This window comes from Vombatus ursinus, unplaced genomic scaffold, assembly GCF_900497805.2.
Source record: "Vombatus ursinus unplaced genomic scaffold, bare-nosed wombat genome assembly UNPS02014810.1, whole genome shotgun sequence".
Classification (NCBI taxonomy): Eukaryota; Metazoa; Chordata; class Mammalia; order Diprotodontia; family Vombatidae; genus Vombatus; species Vombatus ursinus.
Window position 1 is genome coordinate 28,368,304 of NW_020954588.1, and position 19,678 is coordinate 28,387,981.

The following is a 19,678-nucleotide window of genomic DNA, read 5'->3' on the forward strand; positions in this document are numbered from 1 at the left end:
CTTCCATTGTAAGGAAAAGAGGGACTCCAAGAGGTGGGGTGGGGGAGGGAGGGAGTAGGCTGAGTAAATGTGAGTTACTGGGGTCTGGTCTGAGGGGTTGGAAGTTCTCACTTCCCCTCACTTTTGGCATGGCTTCTATGTCTTCCAAGTCCCAGACTGTGCAGAACTCCCTGCTTGCTCTAGGCTGTAGTTGGGTAAGTCTTGGCGGTCCTAGCATCTGAGGTTTGCTTTCAAGTGGTCATCATTACTTGGTGTGCATGTGGCCAGGGTTACTGCCTTTACTCTTAACAGGGCGTGCTGTTGTAATGAGGATGGATTTGGACTGCATTCAAAACAAAATCCCGGAAAGCTAATTCCCAGCAGGGCCTGGTCGAGCTACTCAGGGTCCCCTAGGTCACCTTTTCCCAAGCCCTTTTTCTAAGGAAATCATTGGAGGTAGCCAAGGTTGTTGTGGAATCTGGCCTGTAAAGATCTCTCCTTCAATTTAATTCCACACATATTTATCGAACTAATAAATGCTAAGCAGTGGAAATAGTGGTGTATTTGGAGGCAGAGGACTGGAGTGAGAATCCTATCTCTGTCACATCTTATGTAACTTTGGGTCTCCTTTCTGGAGCTCAGTTTCCCCACCTTGAAAAATGAGGGGGCTGGTCCTTTTCTGCTCTAAATGTGATAGTAGATAGAATGCAGAAAATAAAATGTTAGTTTTGGGGTCAGGAGGATGTGAGTTCAGAACTCACCTCTCTGACACTTACTAGATACCTATGGCAAGTGCCATAGGTTCTGAATCTCCTTTCCTCATATTTCAAATGGAGATAATACCTGCAGAATTTAAGTATACAAACTTCAAAATAAGTGAACTTAAAAATATTTTGATAACTGCTCTTCGATATAATGGGGTTCCTTCGCAATTCCGTGTTTTATGTAAAATTTATGTATATTTTACTGTAAATATCGCTCTGAGGTGCCCATAGGCTTCATTTCACAGCCAAAGGGGTCCATGACACAAAATTTAAGGCTCCTGATCTAGACCCCTACTTATGCCACGCTAACTCCAGGCAGCATGCCCATTTTCCAGGGCGGGGGCAGGAGGTGAAGCTTCGAGGACGGAAGAGGAGCTAGGTGCCCAGGACAGCCTCGGGTGGCAGAGGAGAGTGTGAGGCAGGAGGGCCGCAGTGTCCCCGACAGCCGTCTGTCCCGGCACGCTCTGCAGCGCTTCCTAGGGCTTGGCCAGCCTGGCTCTGACCAGCCCTGAGCTTGGACCCAGCCGGGCGCAGGCACCGCCTCGCCTCGCCCCACCCCTGCCCGCTGAGCTCCTAGCCAACTCGCCCGCCAGTTCCGGTCTGCCCAGCGCCTCTGTGCGCCCCGTCTCTTCCTCCTCCTTCTCCATCCCCTCCTGCCCTCGGCTCCGGCGGCACTTGATGCCCGGCTGTCCCAAGAAGCTGGCAGCTACAGGGGCTGGCCAGTGTGCCCGCCCCACACTGACAGGTAAGGGCTGCGGGGACCCACCGGGGCTGGAGGCTGCGCAGGAACGACCAGCTGCCGGGCTGCGGGGGGGCGGGGAGTCGGCTTGGCTTTCCTCCGCCCCCTTTCCCTCCTAAACTCCCCCAACCCGGGCCAGCTGGCCTCTCCCCGCCCCCCTTGGCTAGGACGGCTAAGAGAGGACTGCCCCCAGGCTGGGCCCCCCTGCGCAATTCCTCCAATTTCGCTATGAAGTTGGCGTCCCTGTAGGCGCAGCGCTGCTGGGGCCAACTCGGGGCAAGTCTGAGGGCTGGGCTGGGTGGGGGACCTAGGCGGGGCGAGTCAGGGGCTGCCAGGGGAGGTAGCGCAGCTCCGCACCCTCCCTTCTTGTTTCTCTCCTTCCTGCCTACTTCCCTCCTCCCTTTCCTCCCTCCTTTCCTCCTTCCCTTCCTTTTCCCCTTCTTTCCTCTTTCTTTCCTTCCCTCCTTCCTTTACCTCTGTCTGGACTCTGTCAAGATAAGAGACCTGTTGCCAGAGGTCCCCTTCGGAGTTTTCTCGGAGGCAGGCAGGCAGCATGATTTAGGTTAGTGAGGGATGGGAGGCCGAGCATCCCAGATAAACCAGGAAGTGCTGAGTCTCATTTTGGAAAGCAGGCAGAATCTGCAGATGGGTGTGTGTGTGTGTGTGTGTGTGTGTGTGTGTGTGTGTGTGTCTCTGTGTGTGTGTGCCTGTGTGTGTGTGTCTGTGTGTGTGTGTGTGTGTCTCTGTGTGTGTGTGTGTCTGTGCCTCTGTGTGTGAATGGCAAAGCAGAAGACATAGGGGATGGAGGGCTGATTCTGGAGGAGCAGGAGGCCCTGTGCTGGCCTCGGAGAGTCGGCTGACCCCTATTTTCCTCTAACCCCAGGAGACAGAATTACACCGTCAGAGCAGGAAATAATAATGCATAATGACACGAAGCATAATGTAGCTATTCTCAGATCTCACCTCTGGCTAGCTGCTCCACTGGGGGCAAGTCATTCAATTTTTCAGGGCCCCAGAGAACTCTCTAATACACTTATAAATAGCCAATAAACTCTCAGCCTTAGTTTTTTTCATCTGTGAAATGGGGATGATATCACTTCACAAGATTTTGAGAATAAAGTGCCATAATATGTAAGTGCTATATAAATGCCATTATTTATTATTGTTATCAGCACATACCAATGAAATCTCAGGTACAGACCCTTCCCCCTTAAAAAACCCATAGCTAACATTTATGTACTACGTTTAGGATTTCCAAAGAGTTTTACATACATTCTGCTAAATGAGATTTGATTTGATTTTGGACGGCCTGCTGAAATGAAAGACTAAATAACCCAGGATCCTTGCACTGTATACCTAGGAGCTTAGATTAGGGCTAGAAGGGTCCTCAGAGGCTATTTCATCCCACCCCTCTTATGTTTCAGGAGACTGTAACTCTCAGGGAATTTGAGTGACCTGCCTAAAGTCACACAGAGAGTATGAATCGGAGGCAGGGCTTGAACCCAGGTCCCACATTCCAAATTCTTGTTGTTTTTTTCTTTTTTTTTGTGACACCAACCTAGGAGACAAGATCTTGAAATCCAAATCAGTCAGTCAGTCACTAAACAAGGATTTGTCCAGGACCTGCTGTGTGTCTGGTACTGTGCTAGGAATAAAAAGACAAAGGAAATGAGAGCATGTACATTTTTGGAGGCAGTAAGGTGTGCACATGTAGGTATGTAAAAAATATACTGAGCAAATACCAGGTGATTGGGATAAGTGGGAAGAGGAGGATCATAGCAGACTCAGGGATCAGGAAAGAGCTCAGCTCAATCACCAAGTCCTTAATGAACTCTTTCCTGATCCCTGAGGGGTGAAATAGCCTTTGAGGTCCGTTCTAGCCCTAATCTAAACTCCCAGGTATTAATGGGAGAGCCAGTACACAGCCAACCATGATACAAGGGAGAGGCTGGTTCAGTCCATAAAATCAACAAGCAAAGAGGTCAAAGAAGATTAGGAAGGGAAAGGAAACAGTTCATTGGGCTCTGTAGGAATGAATTCTTTAGTTCTTTAGACCTTGGGAAGAGAGAGTGACCTTGAGTAATCTGGGAGGGGAAGAAGCCAGATTGCCCAGGCTTGATGGGGTGTGGCAGGGGATTGCTGGAGCCAATTCATGTAGGCTCAGGAGACCTGATTGTTAAATTTACACCCAGAAATCCATAAACTACCAATCAGGACTTGAGTTGTTCTTTTCCTTCTTTAGATTTAAGAAATGGATGGAGTAAACAGCAGAAATGGAAATTAAACTAAAAAGGGTCTCTTAGGTACAGTTTTTTTGGGAGGAGGAGTCAGTTGTTAAACATGTGCCAGTCCACTGTGGATAAACTGCTGCTATGGAAATTGAAGCAGAAGGGATCCATGATTCCATCTAGAAGTTTGGCTGTGCAGAAGAGGACCGAGGATAAAAACTTGAAGGGGGTAATATTCAAGGGGGGCAGTTAGAGCGCCAGGCCTGGAGTCAGGAAGACTCATCCTCCTGAGTTCAAATCTGATCTCAGACACTCACTACCTGTGTGACCCTGGACAAGTCACTTAACCCTGTTTGCCTCAGTTTCCTCATCTGTAACATGAGCTGGAGACCACTCCAGTATCTGCCAAAAAAAAAACCCTAAATGGGATCCTGAAGAGTCTGACATGACTGAACAACAAAATATGTTAAATGGTTAGTTCATAGAATAATAAGATCATTGGTTTAGAGGTGGAAAGTATCTTGCAGATGTCAGCTGAATGGAAATGACCTCTAACCTGTGGGTGACCAGAGCCAAACAGAGCAGGCTAGGGACAGGAGAACCAGGAATCGAACAGAAATTTAATTTCGAAGTGAGGGAGATAGCTTGCAGAAAAGAATACGTGTGCCAGTGCCTTGCCCCAGTGTGTGGGGGGGACCCTCTTTAGTGCAGGCAGATCTCAGTGCACCTCTGACTGCATAGGGAGCCATAGCCCTGACAATCAGGGATAACAGCAACAATGTGAAAAGTTTGATTCATGGCAGGACTTCCAGACCAGAACATGGATACAGCAGGTGCTTATCTGAGCTCAGAGAACACCCGGTGCTGGATAAAGCACTTCGATAATTATATGAACCAATTCTGGGATTTTGCTGTGGCCAAGATCATCCAGAAGGTGAGAGTGAAAAGTTATGCCAAGCTTAGAACACAGCTTGCTTGCTGGGAAATAGAGTGTCTGCTAGTATCTTGACATAGATTATCTAGTCTAACCCCTTTCAATTTACAGATTATAAAAGGCTAAATAACTTACCCAAGGTTGCGCTAGTAATAAATAGAGAAGCCAGAATTTGAAAACAGATCTCTGATTTCCACTCAGAACTCTTTCCATTAAATTACTATGTCTCTCCTTGGACAGGCACCACATGAAGGCACATTTTCAATGAGAAATGTGCCTTGATTTCCTTGCTCTAGGTCTTCCTCCATTGCCGGAGATGACTGTGATTCTTCTACAACTTACTGTTGACAATCTCTAAGGGCTCTCAGAATTGGCCATGTGATGGGTGTATGTCTGTCCTGTGAGGTCCAAGCTGGCCAAGTTGGGAGAGGCCACAATAATTTTTTTTGAGGCAATCAGGGTTAAGTGACTTGCCCAGGGTCACACAACTAGGCCGGATTTGAACTTAGGTCCTCCTGACTTCAGGGCTGATGCTCTATCCACTGCATCACCTAGCTGCCCCCACAACTCTTGAAGACCAGCCATGAAGGTTTAGTAGGTTTGGCCAATGAGCCAACTCACTTCAGTGGAGCCAGGGGCCACATTATGAAATAACAGATCTTTGGCAGAGAAACATAATCTGTTTCACAGGGTTATGTTGTAGAGCTATGGGACAATAAATATCACTCCCCACCACATTGTTCCCCCCTCCAGCTTTAAAAATGAAAGAATTAAAGAGAGGGTGACTTACTCTTGATTATACATATGCTAGGTATCTGAGTATTGCTTTTTTTAACATCTCACAGAGTACATGGCTGGCAGTTGGGAAGGGCAGAAGATGCTTGTTTCCTCTCTCTTCTCTCTAGGCAAGACCCATACCTACACTCCCTGGGGAAGAACAGTAAGATTAGGAGATGCCTGAGGTCACTTCCCTAGAAAACCTAATTCCAACTCTCCTCCACTCCTAGGACTGCCTCACCCATTTGGGGCTAGTTATGGGGTCAAGTCCAAGTGTACTTTTCTGCTTTGGGTAAGCTATGAAAATGTGAAAAAATAACATCTTTTATTCAGCTCAAGCCCCTAACTGGGAAAGTAGTAGCAGTTAGACAATCTAACTCTTGTGTTCTCTCTCTCTCTGTCTCTCTCTGTCTCTGTCTCTGTCTCTCTCTCTCTCCTCCCCCCTCTCTCTCCCTCTCTCCCTCCCTCCCTCTGTCTGTCTGTCTGTCTGTCTCTCACACACACACACACAAATATATGTGTGTGTATATATATATATATATATATATATGTAAGTATGTATGTATATATGTTGCTGTTTAAAATCTACATTTCTCCCCAGTGTACTTTGTTATCTGTGGTCTCTCTTGTGGCCCCATTCACTCAAGATCACACATAAATCAATAATGCAATGGAGGACCACGTTATCTTAGAGAAACGCATTTCTTTTTAAAACAAATGATGAACCAAAAAACAAAACAAGTTCTTAAGAAGTAGGAGTTGCAGATACGGTTCAGCACTCTCCTGGAACAGCTCCAGGAAAGTAAAGCATCCTGGGCTTCTCAGCAGCGTGCATGGCTCCAGCCACTGTGTATTTGTCCTATGTAGCTTTTTCCTGGTGAGTTGTAGTCTTTGTCCTGGACTCTTAACCTTCTCTCCCTGCCAGGTCACTCAGAGCTGCTTTGGCAGTGCTGGCCTGGTCCCTGCTTCCTTATGGCCCGTCTCTCATTCTTTCTCTCACTGTTACCTTTCTAGGAACTTTTTCCTCCTTCTTCCTTCCCCCTCCTTTGGAATGAGAGGGGACTGGTTCTACAGGACCTCGAATAGGTAGATATTGGGGATTCCTGTCCAAAACAGACATAATGTCTATTTCAACCAGTGTCAGGTTACACCCGAAAGATGTGTGAGTAATTATTTCTTATAGGAAAATGCTCCCTTTGCCTTGGTGATCATTTGTAAAACACTTCACAAGCCTTAAAGCACTAGATAAATGCTAGCTCTAATCCTTAGCATCACCTGTATCGCTCCTCCCTAAGTGAGCTTCTACTAGGATTTACTTCTAAGTAGCTTTGGGAAGTTAGGATTTTCATTGACTTAGGAGGAGCCATTGACAGTTAAGATGCTTTATATTCATTATCTCATTGGATTTTCACAAAAGACCTAGCAAATCAGTGTTACTGTTATCCCAGCTTGGGGCATCCAGACCTTAAGTGGATCCTATAGCAAGTAAATTTCTGAAGAAATCTCTCACCCACCTCAACCTGATTCCACATTCAGCATTCTACTACCCTCTATAGTTCACACGTTGTTAGCCTGCGGTGGGGTGGGAGGATATCTGTGAACTTTTTTTGATTTGTTTCTTCAAATATATTTTGATAATTGTATTTCAATAGAATTTGTTTCCTTGGTAATCCTATACACTTTATTTTCTACATTTAAAGCATTATTCTATGCAGAAGTCTGCAGGCTTTACTAGACTGAAAAAAGGGGCTTTGACACAAAAAGGTTAAGAATTCTTGCACTAGTCTATAATTATTTTTATTTTCAGTTACTAGGTTCTCCTGCTAATCCATTTGGAAGCTTTGACCTGCTCCATTTCTGACCTAGGCTGTTTCAGCCTTACTTAGGCAACCTGGTGGCCCTCTGCTCCCAGAGGCTCCTGATATTAGTGTCTTAGCATCAGTCAGTCAGTGAATAAACATTTACTAAATATCTACTACATGCCAGACACTGTGCTAAGTGCTGGGCATATAAATCCAAAAAATAAGGTCCCCGGCCTCAAGGAGCTTACAATCTAATGGGAGAAGAATACACAAAAGGAAGCTGAAAAGGGAGGGGGAACAGGGACCTTGATCACAAAGACATGATGAAGATGAACAACCATTTGGCTTTAGTTGTACTGCAGGTCATAACTTCGGAGCTCAAGTAATGCCCCAGCCTCCCCAACAGCAGGGGCTATAAGTATGTGCTGTTATGCCTGGCAATTTATTTTTAAATAACAAGAACCCTGAAAGTCTGGCCTTGATTTCAACCCAAGAAGCATTTATTAAGCACCTACTATGTACTGCATACTGTCATAGGCAATGGGGATAGAAAGGAAAAGACTTTGGGACTTTGGTAACAATTCTGTTTGTACATTAATGATTATGGTCAATTCTGTACGTACTTCAAAAGATAGGTGGATTTTGAGCTGGAAGGAATTTTAGAAGTCACCTCGTCCACCCCCTCCCCCCATTTTACAGATAAGGAGACTGAAGCCCAGAGAAATTAAGCATCTTGTTCAAGATAGTAACTAACAGATACAAGATTTGAATCCAGGTGTTTAAGGCATCAGGGATACAAAGAGAAATGAAAATCATCGCTGTCCTCAAGAAACTTACATTCTATTATGGTAGAGAGGCTTACAACATTTAAGTGGATAAATAATTACAACCTAATTTGAGGAGGAAGAGAGCCCTAATGACCAGGGAGAGGAGGGAAAGCTTCTTCTACCTGAATTGAGTCTTGAGGGAAGGGTATGCATTCCTAGAACGGGAGCCAACCTACGCAAAGACTTAGCAGAAAAGGAGATGGAATACCAAGGTTAGGGAAGCAGTTAGGACAGTTTGGTCACAAGATAATGGTTGAAGGGAAATTGTGTGAAATCATTCTAGACGTGTGGGTTGAATCCAGATTGTGGAGGGCTTTAAATGTCAAATAGAAAAGTCTGCATTTTCTCCTGGAGTCAAGAGCATTGGACCACTCTTGATCAGGGGGAGGACGTAATCAGCCCTGTGCCTTTGGAGGATTATTTTGGTAGCTATGCGATCACTGGAAAATGAAGACACCAGAAGTGGAGAGTTCAGTTAGGAGGTCTGAGATGACGAGCATCTGAACCAGGGTGGGGGCTACGTGAGTGGAAAGAACCTCCCTTTGAAAAGTAAAATATAAACTTAAAAGAGACAACGGTTAAGGACCGTGGAAAAGGAGTCAATCTTTTCTTAATGAATTTTCACTTTTGTCAGAAAGGTCCATTATGCCCTGCATGCTCTTATTATCCCCACTTTACAGATGGGGAAACTGAGGTTGAGAGGTCAGTGACTTGCCCAGGGACACCCAGCTTTCAAGAGTGCTTGAAGAACAAATTGAATTCAGGTCTTTCTGACCCAAAGTGCAGTGCCCTGTTTAGTCTCTCTTGATGCCTGTCTTATCCTGGCAGAGAACTTAGACAAGGTGCCTGAAAAATTAGTATGAGAGCATGCCTTGACATTAGTTAATTTGCACACAAATGGTTACTTAGCAATTTGGCTGTATTAATGTTCTTATTTCTATCTCCTCCCTCTGGTACTTAATAGTTATGTGGCCCTGGGAGAAGTAGGTTATATCATGGTCAGTTAAGAGATGATAAAGAATTAAAATGAATTAATAAAAATAAGGAAAAAAAGAATTAAAATGAAATGAAAAGAAAGGAAAGAAATAGGGAAGAAGGGAGGAGACACAGAAACACACATGTAAGGGAGAGAGATTGCCCTTCCCCTCCGCGGTCCAATAGAATGACAGGTTTCTTTGTTGCAAAAGCTTGAAACAAAAGGCTTATCTTTGTTCTGTTCTCTCCTCTTCTTCCCTGGCACTCAGACACCTGTCTCACCTAAGTCTTTGTACCATGACAGTAAATTTTGCCCCACCTGTTTTATCAACTTTTCTAAAAAGCTATCCTATCATCTTTCTCTGTGTGTTGGCTGGCTCCCCTCCCCTCCAGCCCTATGTACCAAGATGGCGCCATGAGCCTGCTGTTCCAGACTGATGTGGAGTGATGGGAGCTGGATTTATTTACTGTATTTACAGTAAATCATATTATTATTTACCGTAATTATTGTGTTTTTGTGATAGTATTTTCTTTGTGCTGCCAAAAGGTTAAGCCCTTTGTCTTTCAGCTTTCCTGAAATGCTTTATTAGAAATCACACTGAACATCAATACAGGCAACTCACTTAGTAACTATTTACAAGCCAATTCATTCATTTTGAAGCATAAGTCAAGTCAGCAAGCTTTTATTAAGTCCTTATCAGTGTTCTTAGAGATGTAAATGGAAGGGTAGATAGAGCATAAGACTTGGAGTCAGGAAAACATGGGTTCAAGATACTTAATAATAACTTCCACAGACATTGTCCTAGCTGTCTGTCCCCGGGAGAGTATCTTAGCCTCTTTGAACCTTGGTTCCCTCATCTGTAAAATGGGGATGATAATAACATCTACCTTAGAGGTCAAATGAGAATCAAATGAGATAGGCTTTGGAAAGAAAAGTCTTTGCACACTTTAAAAGTCTATATAATCACTGTCAGGTGTTCTTCTTGCCCATTCATTCTCTTTTTCTCTTATATGGTCATAATTAGTGTGCATTTTCTTCTTTTGCTTCTGCTTTGGGTTTTTTTGGGGGAGGGGCTTTACATGATTTCATAACAACTTTTCCAGATTTCTCTGCTTCTCATATGAATATGCCACAATTTATTTAACTATGTCTCCATTGTTAGAGTCTCAGTCACTTTGATTTTTTCCCCAATTACTTGTAATGTGGCTATGGAAATATTTGCACAGATAGCTCTTTTTTTTTGTTTTTAGCACATTTAGAATATATGTACACTAATGAGGTTACTGTCTTTCAACACCTTGCAGGACTATAAGGAATGATTCTGTTGGCAGATCAAAGGAATCACTGCTCACAATCTAAAAGATAAAAAAAAAAATCTTCAAGCATAGTGTATCTCCAATGGATGTGTTCTGATATGGTCACAGGTAAAATAGTAAAATTTACAGATAAAATTCCCTGTAAACCTGTGAAATTAACCTCTTTCTCTTTGGGCATTGGAATTCTTCCTTACCAGTTTAGCCACAAACCACAGATCCTCCTCTTTAATGGCGTTCAAAATAGAGAAGCAATGAGTGTTTTGAGTTGGGAAGCCCTTACAATGCTCGCTTCCTCTTTGACCATGGCAAAATTGCCTAACCTTTCTGAACCTCAATGATGAATCTTACTATTGCCTTCACAGACACTCTGTCCCAAGCCTGGATTGCACGCCTCCTCACCTCCCTAATAGCTTTCAAAGATCTACTGCTGTTCTCCACTTTTCTCAGTCCCCCAATGGCTAATGTCTCCATCCCAGATACACTATGTTTGAAGACATATTTCATCTTTTAGGTTATGAGCAGTGATTCCTTCAATCTGCCAACAGAATCATTCCTTATAGTCCTACAAGGTGTTGAAAGACTTAGTAACCCCATTAGTGTGCATATGTTCTAAATGTGCTAAAAACCACTCCCCCACTACTACTTTGTATTTATTTATGTTCCCAATGCTAATTTGTGTACATTATATCTCCCCCCAAAGTGTAAACTCTCTGAGGGCAGAGTGGGTTTCATTTTTTGTCTCTGTATCCCCCGCATGTAGTAAACGCTTAATAAGCAATTGTAGATTGAGTGCATGTGGGAATGCTAGCATCCTCAAAGATGATGAATCTTAAAGGAAAATCAGCTTGGTAAGTCTCTCATTGCGATGTTATTGTTGTTATTCAGTCATTTTTCAGTTGTGTCCAACTCTTTCCCATTTGGGTTTTTTTTTTTTTACAAAGATACTAGAGTGGTTTGCCATTTCTTTCTCCAGCTCATTTTACAGATGAGGAAACTGAGGCCGACAGGGTTAAGTGACTTGCCCACAGTCAGACAGCTAATTGTCTGAAGCTTGATTTGAACTCAGGAAGATGAGTCTTCTTGACTCTAGGCCTGGCATTCTATCCACTGCATCACCTAGCTGCCCTCATTGCAATGGTATCAGCTGATTACTACAAACTTTAAGAGTTTCACAGAATTATACAATGTTAGGCCTAGCAAGGGCTTCAGGAACCAACCACCCCATCCTTCTCATTTTCTCAGAGCCCAAACTGAGTCCCAGAGAAGTGACTTGTCACACAGTGAGCTCATGACAAAGCCCAAACAAGAGGTTGGGTCTCCTGACTACCATGTCACTTCTCTTTCCAGGGCTGTTTATAGCGCCCATGTCCGCCCACTTCCTTCTAGATAGCAAGAATGTTGCATGTATCTCTGTGTAACTCCTTAGCAATTTAGAGCAGGGATGGGGAACCCTGTTTTATTCACAGGAAAAAAAAACAATCAAGGGCCAGAGGGAGGTAAAAAGTAAGTTAATTTAGACTGATATTATTTTATTTTATTGTGGAGGGGTATGAATAGAAAAGAACTTTGGAGAGAGACAGATATCTAAGAGGTTCATCTGGCCAGATTTTAAAGTTATAAATAGGGTGCATGCACTTTATTTATTCAATTAAAATTATTGATATATGTTGTTTATGGCCTTCATTTCCCGACATGTCCCTGCCCCTATCCCTTCTAATAAAGAATAATAAAGAGAAACATGGTAGTTCAGTGAACCTCAATAACATATCAATCAGTCAAGTCTAATAGTGTATGCTGTGTTCTGCCTTCATAGCTGGAAAAAGAAATGGCCAACCACTCTGCCAAATATCTCTGCCAAGAAAAACCCAAAATGGGGTCACGAAGAGTTAGACACAACTGAGCAGCAATAATAACCTCCATGGTCCCCCACCTCTGCAAAGAAGGAAGTTCATTTTTCTAGCTCTACTTAGTGTAATTACCCAGCACTCAGTTTTCATTCTGAACATGACATTTTAACATGTAACAGCAAACAACTTAATTATGCTTCCTTCAACCTTGCGACGAAATAAATGATGGAGAAGAAGGGATAAAAGAGAAAGAGACAAGAGAGGGACAAAGAGGGAAAGACAGACGGGGAGGCAGAGGGAGGGGCAGATGGAGGTGCAGTGATCAGGAAAGATGGACACGCTCGAGAGAAGAGCTGAGGAAGCTGCTCAGTGGGTTTTGTGGTGTTGGTAACTTGTTCTTATCACATCTGTCTTTTTAGGTTATGAGTTTCAGAGTGTCCATTCATCATTGCCGGCTGAAACATAAATTAACTGATGAACATTATTCACAGGTCTTACAGTGGTTGGTTATCTATACGCCTTAAGAGGTTTCTCTCTGAATAGGAGAGATTACTCCAGATCAGTGTCAATGGCTCTTTGCCCTGCACTCCCTCAACCCCTTAGCTTGACAGTTTAATGGCTGAATCTGGCTCCTTGTTATAATAAATAATATTACATATTATATTATCATTTATTCTTTAGTTAGCGTTTTGTAAAACACGTTGCTCACAACAACCCTGGTAGGTGAGTATTAGAAACATTAGAACTCAAGGACATTAACTTCTTGGGAAGGACTTCCTTTCCAAGTAGAGGTAGTAGAGGAACTCAAAAACCTAGGAAGCAATGTGCCTCAAACCAAGTTAGTAAAAACCAAATATGTCAATGAGAAATTGAAAATGTATACAGAAGGTAGCAGAAGGGAACTGAGGAGAGAAAGAAGTCAAGAGTCAAGTGGGGGTACCATCATATTAAATCTAATATAGACTTTAAAGAGACAATCTGTAGGTAAGAGAGATCTAGGCTTTCATTATACAATCTTGTTTTTGTGTTACTTGGATATGGAAATGTTTGTGTTTTTGATGCTTGTCAAGTTCAGAGAGAAACAGAGAAATAGGCAAGAGTGGGGAGAGAGAGAGAGAGAGAGAGAGAGAGAGAGAGAGAGAGAGAGAGAGAAAGAGAGAAATACAGAGAGATAATTTACCTCAAAGAAGAAAGTATTTGTAGAACTTTGATTAGTAGACTTGGCGAAGGTCATGCAGTTGGTGTCAGAGGTGGGTTTTGAACTAGGTCTCCAGACTCCATGTCTATTACCCTTCCCATGATCCCACATTCCTTACCTCAACGCTGAGAGGCAGGCTCTGTAGTGAATTGAGCTCTGGACTTGGAATCAGGAGAGTTTGAGTTCAGATCTTGTCCTTGGCACTTTCTAGCCGTGTGACCTTGGCCTTGTTGCTTAATCTCTCTGAGCCTGAACCTCCTCTCTAAGATGTGAAGTTAGCTCATTCCAATGAAATTATAGCTTCTAATTATATACATGACACATGACAAAGTGCTTTCTTGATATAACCTGTAAGTTAGGTACTGTGGGTAATATTACCTCCACTTTACAGATGAAGAAACTGAGACTTGAGTCATGTGGCTTGCCCAAGGTTTCAGAGCTAGTGTGAGTTGAGGGTGGGATGTAAACTCAGGCCTTCAAGACTCCAAGTCTAAGTATGTTCTATGCCATACCGCCTCTATCCATCCATGAACTCCCCATAAACGACATGAGGCAGAAAATGTCAGCAATAATTTGGGTGATTATGTTGAAAGCAGAGTTTTTACCTGGATTTTTTTTGAGACTTGAACATTTTATCCACCTCTTATTGACCTTGCATGCAAAGGTCTTAATCTTCCTTGAGTGTGTGCTGTGAAACTTCTGGTTGTGGGTGCCAAGGCACAGACATGGCAAAGCAACAATTTATGCCTGCTAACTGAAGAAAAGACACAAGCTACTTGGCAAAGCCTTTGTTCTTGCACACAGCTGGTTGTGGGATATAGTGCTGTGAGCAACAAGTGATGATGGAGTGCCACCTGTGGGGAACCTGAGACTTTGTGCTTCATCCCTCATGTTCCCTAATTATACAATGGCTAGTGGGTTATTCAGCTAAAGAAGCTCCTACCTGGCTATTTATTTTGACACCCTGCTTGGGGTTTTCTTGGCAAAGATACAGGAACGGTTTTCGATTTCCTTCTCTAGCTCATTTTACAGATGAGGAAACTGAGGCAAACAGAGTTAAGTGATTTGCCTAGGGTTCCACAGGTAGTACGTGTCTGAGGCAGGATTTGAAATCAGGAAGATGAGCCCAGCACTCTATCCACTGAGCCACCTAGTTACCCCTCAGTAATGTCAGATTTAGAGCTGGTCTGAGAGTGCATAGGTACGAAGTGTCAGAGCAGTGACTTGAATCTAGGCCTTTGTTAATTTAAGGAGCTTCAATTTTGTTGGTGTGAGTGCTCTGTCCTCCAATGCAGATCAGCGCCTCTAGAACTTAGGAGATGCTTTCTGTCAGTTCCTGTGGTCAAAAATAACAATAACAATGATATTTAATACCTGGCATTTGTATCATGCTTCAAAGTTTGTCATAATGCCTTATACTTATTATTTCATCTGAGCCTCACAATAACCCCATAAAGTTATTCTGCAGATATTATCTCCATTTGACAGATAAGGAAATTGAGTCTTAGAAGTGAAGTGGTTTGTTTAGGAATGTAGGTATCAAAGGTGGGATTTGAACACAGGTCTTGCTGACTTTTCTTACTGTATCATGACCAAGCCACAGCCAACCCTTTGCTGAGTGTCTTCTGATATTAGCTAAGGTAGTCTTTGGGCAACAAGACATTCAGTCCTTTATGAGATCTGTCTGTCCATCATTGTAGAGCTGGGCAGAGCTTGTATATGCTATAACCTTTGAGAATTGTGAGTTGTCTCCAGTCACAGTGATACATCAAAGCATGATTTCAGAGGTGACTTGGAGTTTATCATTTGTTTTGCTTTCATATTTACTCACTAAAACCTTATTTGCAATGTTTCAGGTACTGTTCATAATACATATACAATGCTCTATGGGCTTACATTTGAAGTCAGTATTCAATTCAGTGCAATCTGTTAAAGAATGTCAAGGGGTCCCCTGAATTTGGATTGTGAACGCTTTGCATTCCACATGCATATTCATTTTTCTTGTAATAAACCCAGTTTTCACATAAGTTTTATGAAGTTATGATTCCCTGTTGACAAAGCCAACAAGTTATTATTCATTAAACATAAGCAAGGTATGGATTGTTTCATTGTTGTCTTTGAATTCTTGGTATCTGGCAGTGCCTAACACCTAGTATGTGCCTAATGTTGAACTGAATTGACCATGTCACTTTCTCTGCCATTCAAGGGTCTCTTATAGTATATGGTTCATGGCAGGAGAGTATTCCAAGGTTGAATAGGTGATTAGCTCATTTCCCCAACATTTAGTATCAAGAACTCTCTCAATAAATTGTTTTGTGATAAGCACTACCCCAGTGCCACTAAATGGTGAAAGACCAAAGTATAACTCATGTTTATTCCAGTTGGGTTTGTTGAAGGATATGTGTTACCTCAAGAAATGAATCACAATTGGCAGGATCTCAGATGGCTATAGAGTATAGGGAGCGTGAAAGCTGCCAAGAACTCTCGAGAGTGCTTTCAGATTGAAGGACATGGCCTCAGACCTGCTGAGTTCCCTTCCTCCACTAACTGTCTCTGTGCTGATAGCAGTATCTTTAGCTACATGAAGGTCAAAAGATGAATCTTTGGCAACTGTGCAGTTTGAGTCTGGATTGCTGTGGCTTATATGGAGAAAAAGCTCTATTTCCGATATCGGTTGTTATCAGTTAAAACTCTGCTCTCCAAGTGTTCTTGAAGATTCACAAGCATTAACTGGCCAAGGCCACACTTGTGCTCATGCATGACCACGTGGACAGTTTCTGAGGCGACATGACCTTGCTATGTATTCAAGATCTCCAGCATCCTCAGCTGCAGGTACTGTTGTCTGGGGACAGACCTGTGATGGGCTTGTTTACATAACTAACCTAAAGATTAGGTAGATGGTTGGGGACATGGGGAGGTGGTGGCGGTTTTCCTAGGATGATCCGTCTGCTCAGCTTGGACACGAATGCATATTCTGAGAATGACCTTGACAGATGCTACCATTATCTTAGAGTGTTGGGGCAGGGGGAGTGGAGAGGGAAGGGAGGGGAAGCCTTCTACTGAAGTTAGAAAAGAATGAAAAGCTGCAGAATTTTTGACAAGCAAATTCATGAGTATATATACGGTTATCCTTTAAAGAAAACTATTAACACACAAGCAAAAAAGGATTACATGAAAAAATGTAAAATATACAAATGTAACTTTCTCTTATGAAAACAGTCTCTCAAATTGGGGGGTCACACTTGTGGTATCAATATATAATAAGTACTACTAATAATGGGGCACCTGGGTGGTGCAGTGGATAGAGTGCTGGGCCTGGAGTCAGGAAGACTCATCTTCATGAGTTCATATCTAGCCTCAGACACTTATGAGCTGTATGTGTGTGCGCGTGACCCTGGATAAGTAATTTAACTTTGCCTCAGTTTAATGTGAAGTAAGCCTAAAAATATAGGGGCAGATTGTGAAAAATTTTAAACACTAAGGTGAGAAGTTTGTATTTTATCCTAGAGGCAAGAAGGCATCACTGAGGACTTGTTCTGGATGGTCCTTTTTCTTTAGCCAGTGTCTTCCTTTGACTGCTGTGAGCCATCTCACAGCTTAAGACATTACTGATATATATGTTTCTGTCTGCAGAAGTGAGACCAAGAAATAGTTCAAGCCAGTGTTATCATTGTGGTTATTCTTGGTAGGTGTTCAGTCATTTCAGTTGTGTCTGACTCTTCATGACCCACTTGTTGGCAAAGATACTGGAGTGGTTTGACATTTCCTTCTCCAGTTCATTTTACAGATGAGGAAACTGAGGCAAACAAGGTTAAATGACTCATCCAGGGTCATACACATAGTAAATATCTGAGGCATTTATACCTTGGAAATTGGCAAAGGCTACAAATTGGGGGTTAGTTTATTCTTTTGTTGATTGTCTAGATTTAAGAAAGCAACAGAGAAAATGTTCATAAGGCAGATTAAACTGAAGGGTGTGTCATGCACACATTCGCCTTCCAGAGAGCCAATTGTAAAACATTAACCAGTGCACTCACTTCACATGACATAATTTCCAGTAGAAGAAAATCCTCCTGTAGGCTTAAGGGTATTGTCAGGTATCGTTTTTGTTTTGTCCTTATATCCCTAGCACCAAGCATAGTGCTTTGTGAATAGTAGACCCAGGAATAAATGCATGTAATGTATTTGAGTATTTAAATACTTTTTAAAATAAAATATGTTAAAGGCTAATTTGTGCTTCTATTTCTCTGTTTTTCTTTCCTCTTTAAAACTCTTCCCGCAAAACTCTAGACTTGGTGGGACCTCCTGGGCTAAGTGTTGGGTAAGGTTCAGCCCTTATTTCACCTACTGGGTTTGAGAGCTGCTTTCTCACAAGGTGCTTGTGATTTAGGGAGACCCTGGAAAGGAGGGAGGGAAATTGCATCATAGCTTGATGTTAGAAGGCAGTTACTGACATGGGGGTCTGATGGGGGTGAGCCTAGAGTGAAAAGGAATGATGGAAACAGTGAAAAAAGGGGTCTGAGAACCATTCATGTGAGAACTCTTCACCATTTGGGCAACCGGGGTACCGTATATCCTGCCCAATTCTTCCAAAGTCTGATCTTAGATGTAAGTGTACTAGGAGGTTGGGAGGGACCCATTCATTCAACTGGAGCCTTAGACTAAAAAAGCAGCCTGTCCAACACTGTTACAGCCCAGTGTTGATACCTTCCCAAGGGGGAGATTTGCTTGTAGATTTATTACTGTGAAATAACACTGTTCAGGACAGTGTGTACTCATTGTTGAAACTCTGCCATGGTTCCCACTTGGGATCTTCCAAGGGAAAGAATATATACTTCGCAAATTATTATGAAAATATAGAATACATAAATAAGCCACCATAGGGATCATAAGATTAATCTCAGTCAGTCAACAAGCATTTATTAAATACTTACTATGTGCCATACATGCTAGTGTCACGGACATGAAGAAAGGCAAAAGACATTCCCTGCCTTCAAGGAGCTCAGAGTCTAATGGGGAGAAATGAAATGACTTGTCCAAAATCACACACTAAAAGTCTCAGAGTCCAAATTGTTGGCCAGGCCTCCCTGACCCCAAGTCCAGCACTCTGCCTCCTCTCCCAGGTCAACAAGAACAGCTTTAGTGTCATGGTGGTTCAGGCAGAAAATGCCACTTGTAAGAGTGACTAGTTATTCATGTCTCATTCTGGGAGCACAAATGAGTGAGGGCCATGATATTAAGGGAATTAACTAATACCTTTATTTTGATTCATCTTCACCAAGATGGTAAGAGATTTCTAGACCATGCCTTGCTCCAAGGGTCTGGGAGAAGAAAGGGCAAAGGATGAGGAGGCTTGGAAGTCTTCTTCCAATATTTGAAGAGCCGTGACGTGGCAGAGGGATGGGATTCATTCTGCTTGGTTCTAGGGGGAAGGACCTGGGGTAATGGTGGAAATTGTGGAGAGGCAGATTTGAGTTCAATGTTAGGAAGACTTTGCTAACAATAGTAGCTGTCCCAAAGGGGCAGGAACTGGCTCTGGAGATACTAGGCTTCTTCTTACTAAAGGACTTCAGACTAGGTGAATTCTAGCCTGGTAGAAGTAGAAGATGAAATTCTTGGTCAGACATGGAGTGGACAAATTAACCACTGGGATCCCTTCTAATTCTCAGATTGTATGATTCTAATGGTGCATAAGATCATAGATTTAAGAGTTTGGAAAGCCCTTGGAACTCAGCTAGTCCAGTTCCTTCATTTTCCAAATAAAGAAATGGAGGCCAAGAGAGACATAATGTCTTACTGAAGGTAACACAGGTAACAGGACAGGACTTGTACCAAAGGATGGGGACCAGAAGGACCCAACTAAGCATGAAAACCAGGTGGAAACTCAGAGGCAATGTGACTTAAAGTTTGTATTTATACTTGTTGTCAGTCTCTTAACAGAAAATTGGTTTATTTTAAACTTGTTATTGATGCCAGTTGTTTATACCAAAATGATTTCCTGAAACCTCCCTACCCCACCATAAAACCATTTTCTGTAAGAAGCAGTTAAGCAAAAGTTGCCATCATGGGAACTAAGCGTGATGGCTTGTTGAACCTTCCACAATGCCAGCCACCAACTTCCTTTCCTTAAGAAGGAAACTTTGTTGCATCATCAGATCTCTGGGGTCCATGTTGGTCACTGCCTTTAACTTGAGTTCGGTTCAGTGTTGGTGGAGGGGGTGTTCACTGATGTTATTATAGTTAGTGAACTGGACGCCCGAGAGAAATCAGAGCATCACACCCAATTGACTT

General features: G+C 42.8%; 1 protein-coding gene across 1 annotated transcript in view; it reads left to right on the top strand.

Annotated features, from left to right (window-relative positions):
• The first annotated feature begins 1,372 nt into the window (after positions 1-1,372).
• PLD1 (phospholipase D1) overlaps positions 1,373-19,678 on the top strand; it is a 261,073-nt gene continuing 242,767 nt past the window's right edge. Inside the window, exon 1 of the mRNA XM_027875838.1 lies at positions 1,373-1,488. The gene's annotated coding sequence lies outside the window, so the exon portion shown is untranslated. The remainder of the gene's footprint in view (positions 1,489-19,678) is intronic.